At 40.0% G+C, this 13533-nt stretch overlaps 1 pseudogene; it reads right to left on the bottom strand.

The window, feature by feature from the left end:
* Positions 1–9812: 9812 nt before the first annotated feature.
* Positions 9813–10071, bottom strand: LOC136123222 (dynein light chain 1, cytoplasmic-like; annotated as a pseudogene).
* Between the last annotated feature and the right edge of the window lie 3462 nt (positions 10072–13533).

The following is a 13533-nucleotide window of genomic DNA, read 5'->3' as shown; positions in this document are numbered from 1 at the left end:
TGGAAAAGGCTGTTCACAATGATTGAGTTCTAAGGTCAAATAAAGACAAGTCTTGTGAGTGGGAATTTCCAGGTGTTTAAAAATTATACCTGAGATTTAACTCATAGAGATGTGACTGAGTGATGACATGGAGAGGCCAAGGTCATTAAAAAGGGACATACCACACCATTCAGGACCACAGGATAAATACCAGGTTTGGTTAGGCAGAAGCACAAATGAGGGGAAGGCCTAGTTAAGAACATTTCTTGGGGTTTCTGTGGGAAAGGCAAAGCAGAGCAAAATAAACAGTTTAGGATTGGCCAGTTTAAATAATTCTGATGGGCTTTGGGTTCTAGTTGCCTGAACACTGGTCCTACAGTGATTTATGGAAGGGGAATTACTGGCTTGGTGTGTGAATGTCAGATAAGAAGGTGGGTGGGGGCACAACCTTGGATCTGCTCATGAAAGGTGAGTTTCAGGCAGGCTGACTTGTAGGACAGGTAAACATGTGGCTGATAGTTTGACCCTGGGATTAATGGATGACAAATAGACATGCATAATCTAAAAACATAGTTAGAACACCAGGGTACTGCCAGACAGGCCAAATAATGATGGTTCTCTTGTAATGGACGTTTTTGGGGGCATTCTAGGCATGTTCTGTACCTTCCATTGACTGTAGACTGCTGTTTTTCGCAAGTATAGTTCCATGGCTGTTGGTTTTTACAGCTACTATGGAGCTGGGGAAAGGGGATGGATATAGAGCAAATTAAAACACCATGAAACTCACTGTTCTTACTGAGAATCAGCTTGTTTCTTTAATAAACACTCTTTACTGTTTCCTATGCATGGAACATTATCTCCCCAGGTATTCCCATGGCTTAAGCCCTTATTTCATTTAGGCTTCTGATCTAATTTTACCTTATCAGACTATCCTATAAAAAAATAACATGCTTCTCTGTTCCTTTCTACTGATTTTCTTTATAAATCATTACTATCTTAATGTATTCATTAATTTCTTTCTGAACTACAGTATGAATGCCATAAAAGCAAAAACTTTGTCTTGTTCACTGCTCTATCTTCAGAGCCTAGAACAGTGTTTGGCATATAGTAGGTACTTAATAAATATTTGTTAAATAAATAATTTTGTGAATGCATATCTGACATAAAACACAATCTGTTATTTTAGTCTATCATCTTACTTGACAAAATATATCTGGACCCTAACTTCCTATTGAAGTTTGAGGAGTTAATACGGAGTATGAAAATAATAATGCTTCAATATGTAGATGTTTAAACTTGGTTTTTACAAATCATATTTTGTCTAAGAACTGCTGGCAGTGGATGAAGCTCTCATTCTATCACAGGGTTGACTTTTTGATCTGCCAGAAATATTAAATAAGATAAATGAGTGTATAATCAGTTTCTGAGTGCCCATTGTATTGTGTTTTATAATCCTAGTTAATCATTGCTACATGTTAAACAGAGATTACTAACCCCAATTTTCAAAGGAGGAAGCTGAGGCCAAAGAAGATGAATCATTTCACCAATGACGCAATGAAATAAGTCACAGTCTGAATTCAAACCCAGGTCTTCAAAATCTAAGTGCAGTGCTTTCTCCATAGGTTGATTCATTAATTTTAAAAATGTTTATCGAGTAGCCACTATGCTCCAGGTTCTGTTTTTTTGTTGTAGGGTACATAGTGGTGAATAAAACAGAAGAAAACATCTTCATGCTTTATTGTATTCTAGTGGTGGTGGCAAGAGAGAAAAACAACAACAAATTGACAAGTAAAAACTATATGAGATGCCTGATTAGATGGTGACAAGTGCTAAGGAGAAAATGAAGCAGAAAAGGAGATATGGCATTCTGTATGGGGTGTTGACAGTGGTGGACTTAATATTTTAAATAAAGTGCTTAGGGAAGACTTCACTGAGAAAGTGACATCCAATCTGCAATCATCTGGGGGAAGAGCATCCTTAGCAGGCAGAAGAAGTGTAAAGACTCTGAGGCTCCTGTGTGCTTGTGTACGTGAAGAAAAGCAAGAACCTGGTGTGTCTGGCGTGGAATGACCATGGTGGAGGGTAATAGGAGATCAATGTCAAGCAGGTAAAGGGGAGGGAATTCAACATCTGGAATTTTGTAGGACTTTGGTTTTTACTGTGAAGGAAATAGGATGCTGTTGGACAGTTTTGATCAGGGAAGTGAGGTGATAATTTATGTTTTAAAAGGATCTTGGGGTTTATGTTTATTGAACAGATTTGGCTTGAAAGACCAAAAGTTTAGTGTTATCCATCTTCAGTTTGAGATGCCTGACATATCGAGTGGAAATATTGAGCAGGCAATCGGATACAGAGTTTGGAATCCAAGGGAGAGGTCTGAGTGGTGACATAAATTTGGAAATTGTCAGCAGATTGACGGTATTACAGTTACAAATGTATTACAAAGTAATACATTTGTATGAAAACACCTAGGGAATGAGGGAAGATGGGGAAGAGGTCCAAAGATTGAAATCTGGGGCTCCAACGTTAGGAACCAGCAAAGGAGACTGAGAAGGAGCATCTTGTGAGGTAGAAAGACAACCAGGAGAATGAGGTTGTCCAAGAAGCCAAGAGAAGCAAATGCTGAAAGGAGGAAGGAATAGTCAATTATGTAAAATGGTTCAGAACTGGAGTGTGCAGAAAGGAGAGAAGAGAGAAAAATACTTGTAGATATGTCCTTCTGTTTCAACTAAGAAAGTTTTCTTCCTCCCCACATCCTCTGTAAGTCTGGCCATGTGGTGATGTAAGGTGATGGACTGGGTTGGGCACCATGGTTGACTTGTTTTTGGTATGTGTAATCCTCCTGTCCCTCCTCTGCCCAGATTACTGATGATCCTGGCGAGGAACATTTCCATGGGGATGTGTGCATTTGCTATGTCTGGCTTGTAGACAAGTAAATACAAATGCTGCTTTATCAATTTACAGTACAATTGCTTAGTGGCCAAAAGCAGAGTTGGAAGCCTGCCTCCAACTGTCTTCAGGATAGAGGCCAATCTCCTTAACATGCCATATCAGCCTTCATCAGATGTCTTTATCCCACTTTCCACCTTCTCCGCCTTACCCCACCCCTCCTTCCTACACCATACAATGCCTATGCTTCATTCACGCTGGACTTCTGCTCACCTCTAGATACACTGTGCTCTTCTATGCCTCTGCCTTTATGCTATGCTATTCCTTATGCTTGCCATGCCCTACCCTGCTTTTGTGCTCAGGAAGCACTGCTGGTCCTTGGAAGCCCAGTTCATGTGAAATTTCCGCTGGGAAGTCTTCCTGATTCTTAGGCTGGAGTACTCATTCCTTTCTCTGCTACCCTGTCTCCTGTTGGATTTACATATTGCATTGAAATTGTTTATATGTCTGACATTTCTCAAAGGATTTTCAAGGTTCTTACTTATCTCAGTATCCCCTACTTTGCCTGGCACAGAGCGGTTACTTAATGATAATAATAGTGACTTTAAAAAACTCTACAGGGTGCTTGTCTTTGCACTAAGTGCTTTTGCATGTATTTTCTCTTTTATCCTCATAACAACTTTCTCAGGTAAGGTTTATTATTTTCCCATGCCATAGCTGAAGAAACTGAGGTTCACAATGGTTATGAAATTGCCACTAGATTTCAAATAGGTTATATAAAGTAAATTTCAAATCCAGTTGATTGCAGGGTCTGAGTACTTAATTTCTGTTCTGTACACTTAAAGGAGAAAGGATAGAAGTTGTTTTCTTCCCCCGTAGGGTCCAAAACTCCCATATTTTTGTCTTTCATTAATTTCTAAGTGAATGTGCCTTGCATTTACCATCTTTCTAAATGGTTATGTGGCATCCTTTCCCCTTTCGCATGTATTACAATAGTCCTCTTTGTTTATCCAGGAAATGTTCAATAGTGATCTGTACTCTGGGCACACCCAGACAGGCAGCTATAGCCCTGCCCGAGTCCAGGCAAAGGCTCTGAGTAGTTAGGTGTGTTGGGGTGGGAGGGGGGTGAATCAGTGAGTAAGCCGGGCTATTATACTTCACAAGTCCTAGAGGAATTCCTCTCATTGTGATCTCATGTGTGTGTTTTTCTGTTTGTTTGTTTGGCTGCGCTGCCCGGCACGTGGGATCTTATTTCCCTGACCAGGGATCGAACCTGCGCCCCTTGCAGTGGAAGCGGGGAGTCTTAACAACTGGACCGCCAGGGAAGTCTGTGATCTCATGTGAGTGGTGCACTGAAGGCAGATAGTAGAAAGAGATGGGTGAGTTTGATGGTCAGTTGTATGTGTCAACTTGGCTAGGCTGTAATTCCCAATTAATCAATCAAACAGTCATGTGGGTGTTGCTGTGAATGTATTTTGTAGATCTGTTTAACATCTACAATCAGTTGACTCTAAGTAAGAGGAGATTATCCTGAAAAATCGGGGTGGGCCACATCCAATCAGTTGAAAGGCTTTGCGAACAGAGCTGAGGTTTCCCTGAGGAAGAAGAAATTCCACTTGCTGACTGCAGTGTCAAGCTCCTGCAAGAGTTTCCAGCCTGTCCTTCCTTCCAGCCTGCCCTAAGGATTTCAGACTTGCCTGGCCAGCCTCTACAATTGTGTAAGCCAGTTCCTTGCAATAAATCCCTCCCTCTCTCTCTCTCGCTTTCTCTCTTTCCTTTTATCTCTATCTATCTCCCATTTCTTTACATATATATCCTACTGGTTCTGTTTTCGCTGGTGGAAACCTGACTGATTACAGTGAGCAAATCAAAAGGTGTCTCTAAGAGAAGTTAGAGAGAAAAAGCAAGAGAAGAATATAATGTTATATTAGATAATATAACGAATGGTCAATGAGTGGAATTGGAGGATTAATTGTCATCCTTTAAGACTGCTTGGATGTTTCTTCATCCATTCCACCATCCTTTGCCTCATAACCTGGGCAGTTATTCTTCTTCTGTCTTGCCTATTGCCTCCTATCATGGTATTGAAGTTGCATACTGCCATGTTTGTGATTCCCCCACCCTCCTTCTCCATCCCCTGGTATGTGAGTTTTGAGTCTCAGGGTATAATTCTTTATCCCTGGCACATAGCTTAGTTCTTGACTCATATTAGGGGTGAGTAAACATTTGTTAATAAGTGAGTGAGAGTTCACAGCTTTAGGTGCTCAAAGATGCCCCACCCAGGCCATTCCATGGGCCAGGGAGGGCTTTCTGGAGGAAGCAGCCACTGAGAAGGGAAACCCCAGCCGGTTTTTATGGCTCTTGTTTCCCTCTATCCATTTGTTGGTGCCTTCAGGAGCACACAATTTGCTGGACCCCCTTCTCTGTAATGTGGTCCTATTAACATATTTACAGCACCCCTAGGAGACGGCAGTCAGTGCCTCTCACTTGGTACTGTTTCATTGAAACACCCACTGGCCACTTTACACACACTGGCACTCTCACAAGGGTATCTTGATATCTTGAGGGGCTTGTGGATATTTTCATCTTCACTAGAGACATTCCTTGGGCTCCTTTTATCCTTCTCTGTGTTGGCACCAGAGTTTGAACCATTTCCAGAGGACACAGATGTGCTGGATGGTGTCCTCTCTTTTCAAGATGAGATGCAAGGACCTTTCCCTGCAGGAAAAAAGAGAGCAGAGGTTCTTTTGGAGGGACAGCACCCACCCTAGGGATGCTTTGAGGGGGTCCAGGTGTTGACTTTCTCCTGCAGATGGACTTTCCCCTCTGACAGTCCAGAAGTGTGACTTACCTCCTGGTAACGATAGGGAATAGAAGACGTGAAACCCTTTCTTCCTTCCTTCTCTCAAGGATCTGCTTCTTTTGAACTTATTTTGTGTGTGTGTCTGCTTCTCATCTCTTCTTTGTTGGAAGCAAAAGGAAACAGGAACTTCATGCTTATTTATTGAATAAAGAATTGTTGAAAAAACTAAAATTGATAATAAAGATGAAAATATAATTGGAGAAATGGCTAATTCTAGGACTGGGGCAGGAAATAATACAAGATGAACCTGGTGAATCTTGTAGAGCCCCTAAATAAGGAAGGTCTGAACAAATGAACAAAAAAACAAAAAAACGAACGAAAAACCAAACCTACGTTGATTTGTATTACATCAAAGGGGCACAGGAGTCAATTGAAAGAGATGCCAATGCCAAAGCTGGGAATTTTTGGACAACAAAATAAACAAAGTAGTATTGGATCATAACCCAGAATATAAAATAAATATCTGTAAGCCCACACTGATATAGATAAATGATTGAATAAAGAGGTAGATGGGGGAGAAGAGACAAATCTCCCATGCAGAAGACGTCCAAATAAGTTGTGCAGATACTCCACCCTCAGGGAAAGGGGCATAACTCCTCACTTCTTAAGTGTGGACTGTATACATTGGTTTCCTTGAAAAATGCATACAGTACAGAAAGGGGAAAAAAGAGTAACTTTATAGTGGATAAACCTGACAAACACCACTTTAGCCAGGTGACCAAGGTCAACTTCAAAATAATTAGTTCTGTTGATTGTATGTACCCCTGATATGACTGTGGTAAAAATGACCCTTTACCTCTGTGATCTTCCTCCCCCAAACCCATAATCCCAAACTGGACAAGAGAAAAACATCAAATTCCAGTAGAGGGCATCCTACAACACACCTGACCAGCACTCCTTAAAACTCTCAAGGTTATTAAAAACAAGGAAAATAGATAACGAATAAGGACCTACTGTATAGCACAGAGAACTCTACTCAATACTCTGTAATGACCTATGTGGGAAAAGAATCTAAAAAAGAGTGGAGATATGTATATGTATAACTGACTCACTTTGCTGTACAGCACAGATTAACACATCATTGTAAATCAGTTATACTCCAATAAAAACAAACAAACAACGACAAGGAAAGTGAGAAACCGTCATAGTCAAGATGAGCCTAAAGGGACATGATGACTAAATGTAATGAATGTGGTAGCCTTGTGGGATCCTCTAACAGAAAAAGGACATTAGGTAAAAACTAAAAAAATATGTTAATAAATTCTGGACTTTATTTAATAATAATGTATCAGTATTGGTTCATTAATTGTAACAAATGTACCATACTCATATAAGATGTTAATAATAGGGTATGCTGGGTGAGGGGAAGGTATATGGGAGCACTCTGTACTATTTACTCAGTTTCTCTGTAAATCTAAAACCTTTCTAAAAGAAATCTATTAAAAAAAAAAACCTTAGGAGAAAAAGAGGGAAAAAGGCATAAGGGCCTGCTCTGGTGGTATAGGTGTGTAGAACTAAGTGCATGCACACACACATACACAGATCAACGCTTTATGACAGTCTGCTAAAATGAAGGCTAAGATATTGCATAGTAATTATATGTTACCTACCTCTTACCTGATACATTGTCCTATTAAGTCATTGCCTACTGGAGCTTGGTTATTGATTCTCATGGCCATGATCTCTTGGAGAGAGAGGAAAGGGGTGCTGTGCCTACTTGGAATGCTTTCCTATCTTCTTGAAATCTTCCTATTGTTTAAAGTTCTATTTATTCTGGTTAAGATAGTATGAAGAAAGAGTATATAGAGAGTAAGTAGCTCAAAGGCTGAATGCTTAGGATCTCCTAACCCTTACTCTTCAAGTTTACAATCTCCTTGGATGAAGAGGAGAGGAGGTACTCTGTTGGAGGAGAATATCACTTCATATGAAGTTTAATAATCCCTCTTGACATGTTCTATTCAGTTTGATCCAGCAATGGTTCCAAACCCTAAGAATGATAAATCAAATTACCGGAAACAACAGAAGTTTGACAAAATGGTCCAGAAAAATGAAAAAACAAACAAAATGAAAGGGGACATTTTGGGACTTTAGTTTTAGGGTCAGCTGGGCCTAAACTGAGAATTAAGAGGAACGGAAGGGCTGTTGAAGAATTTACCAGAAAACAGATAAATAGTTTATATGGACACATATTTTTCATACCAAAGTCAGGACACAGGGCTGGGAAATATGAGAGAGTTTATGGGACAAAGAGGTGAACACTTTCAGCTGAGGGTGCCTTGGGAAATCCGGGTCACAGAGTCAATGAAAAGTGAAGAGGTTGGGAAATGGCAAAGTCAGACAACTAAGTAAAGGGGAAATAAGCTGTTGATCCTACAAGCCCTGCTTATCTTTTGTGATTGATGTGCATAATTTGCAAACCAATATCCTTTCTTTTTTCAAATTAACTGAACTCCTATTTTATTGTGTGGAAATATGCCTAGCTACAAAAGGCATTTCCCAGCCTCCCTTTCAGCTATGAGTAGCCATGTGACGCAGTTCTGGACAATGAGATGTAAGCAGAATTTCCTGGGAGGGGCTTCTGAGAAATTCTTTGAAAGGAGCAGAATTAGCCTCTCTTCATCCTTTCCCTCTTTTCAACTGAAACACTGACTCAAATTTTGATATGAAGGAACAGTCTTGGCACAAGGCGGCAGCATGAGAAGGGAAGACACCTGCAAAGGAAGAGTGAAGACGAGGGAAAAATTAGAAAGAACCTAGATCCTTGAGGGCATCGGAGTGTTACCATTCATTCTTCGACTGCCAAACTCTGGACTCATTTTATGTGACAAAAATGAAGCCCCTGAATGGTTTAGGTTGCTATTTTTATGGTTTTCTTTCCAGCTGATCCCAACTTTAACATAGATCTCTTAATGAGAGCTGTTGTTTTGCATATTACCAAATTCTTCTATGCAATGTCTGAGAGCAGGAACTGTCACCACTAATAGGATCTCTGCTCTACCCCATTCAGAATATAAATCTTCCGGAGTAGATATCAAATGAATTTGGTGCTTGTCATTTTGGTTTCTTTCCTACTGAAAATGACAGCCCAGTGGCTAAGAGACCGTACTGTGGACTTCACGTGTAACAACCACTTAGTCGCCATCAGCTTGTGTAATCTCTGGCAGCTCTCTTAAACTTTTTGTACCTCTGTTTCCTCATAAACTAAATGGGGTTAACAATACCTATCTCATACGACCGTTCTGAAAATTGAATGAGATACGTTGTGTATAAAATTTAGCATGGTTCCTGGCTCATAAATACTTAGCAGTAAATGGTGATTATCATTTCAATTTGGTTTTTTCTAAAGCTTTGCAAATTGTAAAGAGTTATACAAATATATTATTCTTCCGATTATAACTGGGCCAGTTATTAAGCTATTGCCTTGCAGCTCCAAACCATCTTTCTAGATTCAGCTCAGCAATGTTGGGGCTAGGACTCTGCAAACCACATCCAGCTCTGCCGCCAGTTCCCTTTTCCTCTTCCATCAGGGGGCACTAGAGGGAGATGGCCGGGCTGGAGGAGGAAGCCACGCTCCTTCCCGTCTGCTTCCTGTTGGCTTCTGAGCTCTTCCTGTTCCTATGAGCTGTGCTCCAGCAGTGCTTTTCCATCCTGCGGTGGCAGTTCCTTCCTGAAGTCAGAACTGAATCCAGTTTGCAGTTCCTCTGACACTTTCAAATATTGTGCTTCATTTCAGTCACTGGCACCAGTCACACCTCCTTTTTGTTTATATATTTATGTGTGCATGCATTTATTTATTTTTCACACTTCTCCATCAGATTTATTTATTTATTATTTTGAAAGGAATGGATTTTGAGAAGAAAAAGCATGGGGAATAGATAAAAATTACAAATGTAAGCTGCTTTGCTAATTGTTTTATAACCACAAGAAATTAGAATACCCTGTTCAAAGCAAGACAATGAAATCTCAAAGAGCGAGGTGTTCCTTTAGGCGAGGATGAAGATTTCAGTCTCAGGTATTTGGAATTCAGGCTGCAGTCCTTGTTTTTGGATAGATCACCGGGTGTGTGGTACAGTCCACGTTTCTAACCAGATCTGAACGGAAGAATGGCCACTTGGCTCAGGTAGAAGTAGATCAAGTGTTTAGTTACAGGGGTCGCGTAAGTACCAAAGTTCCTTCTGCGATGCTGTGCCGGGTTGGCTTGTACTTGTCAAATGTCCTTCTCAGTGTTATATTTCTCCAATACCTGGGTAGCACACTCCACCAAGCCCGTTGCACCTCCTCCGACATATTTGATCACGGCCTTTTTTGATCACGGCCTTTCGGGTACACGTGGTTACCATGGAGCAGAGGCTGCCTCACCCTGCGGGGCCCCTCCTCCAGGCTACTAAGTTTCAGTAATTCCAGCTTCTTTGTTCCTCAGCCCTAGGGATGTTAGTGGTTTCCTGCAGTTGCTACCTCTGTGCCAGAGCCAGCCCATATTGGCTTGCAGAGTCTATTGTTAAATTTTCAGGAATTTTGCAAGTGAGATGGTAAACTGCTGGTAGCTGGAAATCTGCCATGCTGGGAGTATTTACACCATGAAAATTGGCAAATGCTACAAATCAGATTTCCCCAACCAGAGATCTGGTTGTAAACACTTAGCAGCCCACCACTAATTAGAGTTCTCCTTTTACTCCTTCGGTTACCTAGTTAATTACTTTGTATCTAGTTAAGAATACTTTATATTCATTTCTCTCTATTCAGTTAACTGGTGTGGTTTCTGTATCCTGGATTAACCCTGAATGATACATTACCTTGTAGAGTTGTGCCTCTATCAATCCCAGTTGTACTCCAGGAAAACTGGACAAAAAACCAAATATCTTCTTTAAAAAGCGCCTAACACCTAGAATTTTATAAATAATCAATTAACATGAGTTGTGTTACTAACATTAGTTAACATCAATAACCTGAGTTGCTGCTGGTTCAGAGACTCCAGTAGTCATGTGGAAAGCTATCTTGCCTGTTTTAGGATACAGTTTGTAAATCTTTTTCTGTATAGAAGGGAAGGAGATATAGCCAATAACCACATTTTGCTGAGCAAGGAGGATGGCATGTTTCTTGAAAAAAACAAATAAATAAAATCCTGTTCTCAACATGTTAGGCTAAAAGGAAAAACATTTCCTATTCTGGCACTTGTATAGATTGGGTCAGATTTCTAAAAAGCAAGGTATATTCGATATCTCTGATTCCTTAAGATATACGCTGTGGCTCTTGATAACTATATACTTTCTGTTAAGGTTTTCAAGCTCCATTTTAACTGCAAAATTTTGCTTATTCGACTTGGAGCAGCCTTCCGTTGGCTCTCCAAAGCTTTGATCTTACTCAACATGTGTATGAGACTCCACAAAGTTATATTCTGAAAAAAGATGCCAACTTTCCAACATAATTTCAAAATAACTTGTAAGAAAAAGCAAACTTTTCACACAAATCCTATATTTAAAGATGCCTTCCTTCCAATAACATTCATTAAGCGACCATCTGTTTGCCTTTGATTATCATCTGGACCACTAATAAGCGAGTTTAATCTGAACAGTGTTATTTGCACGCTACTTCTAAATTTAGTGCCTTTCAAAGAAGTCAGCAAGGCTGGTCTCCAGGAAATATTGCCTTTGATGTAACATCTGGTTTTCAGGGAATTTCTATGTAGTGCCCAACTGGTGGGTGGACCAAAGGGCAAAGAGAAATCAAGTGATTTGCCCAGAGTCACGTAATGAGTTGATGACTTAACCTGGGTTACCTGCAGTTTCTATCTGTGGCTAAAAGTCCTAGCCTGCTTTTTTCTATTCTGTATGTTATGTAGATACTGAACATGTAGACATAGCTATTTCCTTCCCTGCATTCACGAATGGATAAATGTGTGTATCCGTAAGACTGGTTATAGATTTATTGATATTTATTTGCATCTTTCTATTTGGTGTTTCCTCTCTATATTTTGAGAAGAAAGGAAAATTTCCTGCATTATCCTCCCCTTTAGTAAAAACAATTATTGGAAGTAACAGTGAATTGTTATTGACTGCAAAATCTTCTCTAGAAGTGAACTGACCTTCTTCCTTGCAAGGGAAGTGGAAGGTTAAACTGTATGGACAACTCACTTTATTTGAGGGAAACTGAAAGGCATCATCACAGGCATCATCAACATTCAGCCTTTCTCCCTTCTCTTTTGTCTTCTCTATTTTTCTCTCCTTTCTCCTTCCCTGGGCTGGAGATCACAGAGCTGTCAACACCTTAAATGCATGATTATAAAGAAAGTTCAAGGTTATGAGGCTTTATTATAAAAGCAATTCTTTTTGTTACTTTACTGAGTCAATACGTTTTATAATTGATATGTGATTTTAATATCCTTGTACTAATTATAGCATAATATATTCAATCTAATTAGTGCTTATAGCTTTAAAGGTATTTTCACATTTAAGGTTTATTTTAATTGTCTCAGGTTTATATTATAAAACAGTTTGTATTTTATGTATGCTTAGAATTGTTTTTCCATAACCTAAAGAACCACTCCAATTTTTGTACAGCGAAGCATAACTTAATATCTTATAAATTAAAAAAATTTTAATCTGACAAATTGGGGTTGAAGTCTCAGCTCTACTGGCTATGTGACTGTGGGCAACTCACTAGATCTTTCTAACCTTCAATGTCCTCATCTGAAATACCTATCTCATAACATTGAGAGAATGAAATGAGATTATATTTAAAGCTGTTAGCACAGTGCTCTGATATACATTGAAAGTTCAGGAAATAGTCGTCAATTTTCTTTCTTGTTATTTTTTTTTTTTCTATAAAGTACATTAGTCTTCTGGGCTTCCCTGGTGGCGCAGTGGTTGAGAGTCTGCCTGCCGATACAGGGGACACGGGTTTGTGCCCCAGTCCGGGAAGATCCCACATGCCACGGAGCGGCTGGGCCTGTGAGCCATGGCCGCTGAGCCTGCGCGTCCGGAGCCTGTGCTCCGCAACGGAGACGCCACAGCAGTGAGAGGCCCGCGTACCGAAAAAAAAAAAAAAAAGTACATTAGTCTCTTGTGCTTGTTTTTGCCTGACTCTTAGAGATTTTATGAAAATCACAATCACATAGCGGAGTGAGAGAGGATCTTCGGAAACTGAGAAACCTGGATTAGAAGATTAAATGAAATGGTGTGTTAGCGACTTTTGCGTTTGGCTGGACAAGATCCATTCCCTTTGCTTTGGATGATGCCACCATGATTCCCTTTAAGGGAGTTCCTTTTGCTCTTCTTTTGTGGAGTCTTAGGAGTACAGTCAGAGAAGTGACAGGCCTTCCCTTAGCCAAGGGCTGAGCATGAGACCTAAGCCATTGCAATTGTGCCATCTCTTTCTTTAGGACTTTGATCCTGGTGAAATAATGCAAGGGCAGGAAAATTGTTAAAGTCACTTGGGGCCTTGAAGCGACTACCCATCAGAGAGGTCATAGTATGCTGAGTGGCTAAGAACAAGACTCAGGAGCCAGATAGCCTGGGTTCAAATCCCTTACTAGCTAAATGACCATAGCTAGGGGGAGTTACTTAACCTCCTTCTTAAAAAAAAAGTATGAATTGTTTATTTCTGGAATTTTTCTTTTAATGTTTTTGATTTTTAAAATTTTATATTGGCATATAGTTGATTATCAGTAATGTGTTAATTTTAGGTCTACAGCAAAGTGACTCAGTTACACACATACTTGTATCTATTCTTTTTCAAATTCTTTCCCCATTTAGGTTATTACAGAATATTGAGCAGAGTTCCCTGTGCTATACAATAGGTTCTTC

Source organism: Phocoena phocoena, chromosome 5 (assembly GCF_963924675.1).
Source record: "Phocoena phocoena chromosome 5, mPhoPho1.1, whole genome shotgun sequence".
In the NCBI taxonomy this organism is placed as follows: Eukaryota; Metazoa; Chordata; class Mammalia; order Artiodactyla; family Phocoenidae; genus Phocoena; species Phocoena phocoena.
This window is presented reverse-complemented; position numbering and strand designations above follow the sequence as displayed.